Raw genomic sequence first — 2,724 nt, forward strand, 5'->3', positions numbered from 1 at the left:
GAGCCGGTCCCCCCCCTCCTCGGCCACTCCGGAGGGACGACCAGGCAGCCGCCTTCCTGAGCCTGGGGCGGCGGGGCCGGAGTTTGGGGGTGGGTGGGCAAAGCGGAAGAGCCCAGCGCACACCGCGGTCACGTGGTCGTGCGTCCGTGGCGCAGATTGGCCGGACGCTCTGCCCGGGCGCCCCGCTGGGCTCCCGAAGGGAGAGCTTTCGCGGTAGGTGCTGCTGGGCCTGAGGCGTTCGGGGACCTGAGCTCAGCTTGGCCTCCTGCAGGATCCTGCCGCTGTTCCCCACCTGCAGGGCGGCCTTCCGGAGTGGATTGTTCAGCCGATGCCGCAGAGCTGCAGCGTCGCTCCAGCCAGCCAGCGGTCTCTGATTTACAGTGCCCTCAAGGCACCCTCCCAGGAAAATCCTCCCAGAGCCCCTTACCCCCGCCCCCCAAAGTGTCTGAACCGGGTCTTAACTTGCTTTTCACCCTCGAAGCCCCACCTATTCCAAGGCCGATCGTCAGTTAAACCTGGGCGGTGACTCAAAAGGGTATTATTTCTCTTCCTCCTGGCAGAAGGCGGCAAGCCCATGCTGGCTTCCTTCCGGTGTGTCTGACATGTCACAGATGTGAGTTCTGAGTGTCACAGCTGAGCCTTCTGAGTGACCAGCTGATCTCCCTCCTCCACACTCTCTTTCAGCTCTCCCCAGCATTGAACATGATGTGACTTGGGAGACCCAAGAGGGGGCTGGCCCAGTGGGGTTCACAGTTACAAGAGAAAACACAGCCAGGCCATTTAAAAGTTATACAGCACAAACTTAAATTAGGGGGTGGATGGTGGCACAGCAACAAAATGGAGGCTCTGCAAGGTTGACCCACATGGGAAGATTCAGGGTTCACTTCCAGAGACCTGCCTGAGCACATCCAGTTTGTGTGTGTCCATGATCTGGGGCTGGCTGAGGCTCGCAGTGGATGTCAGTGTCAAGACCCTGTTGGGAGCACCTGTGCTCTCTCTTGGTTTCTTTTGCTCATGGAGGAAATAAATGAACTGGGGGGAAAAGCAATTATAGTGCACTGACTGTCACTGCCATGTGCTCCCAGTTGGGTATTTATTTGCCATATTTAATTACCTTATGAGACAGAGGGTATCTCCATTTCCCTCAGAACTCTGAGACCCGAGAGGTTGTGAATGATCCAGTCAAGCCTCCAGTCTGGAGAGTTGAGATTTGAATCCATATCACTACACCCCCGTGTTGAGGCTCTTTCCCAGACCAGCCTTGCCACTCACCCCCAGTTAGTACGGTAAGATGGTAGGAGACCAGAGTTACCAACTTTGTCTACGGTCCAGGACTGCTTTTGTGGTTCCATTTGATCTGGTATTTTAGGCAAAATAAACTTGACAAATGGGGAGGAGAGGGAGTTTCAGGCAGGGAAACAGTGCAAAGGCACTCAATACAGCAGTACAGCCTTATTCCAGTGGCCTTCCACGCCCAGACACGCTGTTCCAACTTCCTTTCAGTATTTTCCTTCTATTTTTATTGTAATTTCTGATTTACATATGATCTTCGTACACCTTTATGCTTTTAAAAAGCATGTATACAGTATAGTAATCAAGCTACACATATATTCACTATCTTCAACACTTAGTACATGTTGTGCCTATTAGAGACTTGTTCTAGTTCTTTTGGAGCTTAAATTATTAATGACTTTTTTTTTTTAATGTTACTGTGGTGCCCTGTTCCAATGTTTACATGCACTCTTGTTTCTGTCAATCACTTTCTCCCAAGCCCTGTGCCTTGCTTTTACATTCCTAGCCACTGCTTGGCATCACGTGGTTGTCTGTGGGCCCTTTGAACTCAGTTTTTCCTAGGCTGAGCACCTCCCTTTCTCTGCCACTCTGGCCTATCTTTCTGAGCAGGTTGCTCTGGTTATGAGCCCTCTCCCGGCCAGTGTTCTTGCGGGGACTCGGGACTCAAAAGACCAGGTTGTCACTGAAGCTCCTTGTCACATCCAATTGTTTGTAAAACTGTAGCAGCTCCCCCTGCAGGGCCTTTCATGTTTCAGCATCTTTCCATTTCCACTGCTTTATGGCACCTAGACTACTGCAGTAGCCTCTAGTCTGGTTTCCGTTTCTCTACACTGGCACAGTAAACTTAGGCCTTGCTGGGTGCCTTAGCACTCATTGAATCCACTCACTTCTTGTGTGTGTGTGTGTGTGTGTGTGTGTGTGTGTGTGTGTGGTGTGTTTAGACAGGATTTTGCTGTGTTTCAATTTGTTGTGCCCCAGTCTCAAAATTCCCAAAAGACCACCAAGGAGCCGATTCTGATGCAAGCACAAAAGGGTCGCTTTTTTTCGGGCTCAAGCCAGGACTCCCAATCGTCAGGGACATAGCCTATCAGAGTTGAGAGTCCTGGTGCTAGTTGGGCTGGGTTTTTATTTGGCTGTTTGGGGTGGGGGGAGGTCGAGGGGTGCTGAGGAATGCACTCAGGAGGCTATGCATTGGCTGTAGATTTCAAGAAGCATAGTTGTCTTTTACTGAGGGCAAGAAAGTTACTTCAGGTCTCTGGTATTTCCTTTCTTTTTTTTTTTTTTTTCTCATTTGGCAGTTGGAGTGATGGTCTTATGACCTTCTCCTACATGATCTGCTCGCCTCCTTGAAATGGCGCCAATTCCCAGTAAGGTGGTTTTAACAAAATGGAGTCTCCCTGTAAAAATGGAGTCACTCTGGCCCTTCAAATT

The sequence above is a fragment of the Tupaia chinensis genome, unplaced genomic scaffold (assembly GCF_000334495.1).
Source record: "Tupaia chinensis unplaced genomic scaffold, TupChi_1.0 Scaffold000175_1, whole genome shotgun sequence".
In the NCBI taxonomy this organism is placed as follows: domain Eukaryota; kingdom Metazoa; phylum Chordata; class Mammalia; order Scandentia; family Tupaiidae; genus Tupaia; species Tupaia belangeri.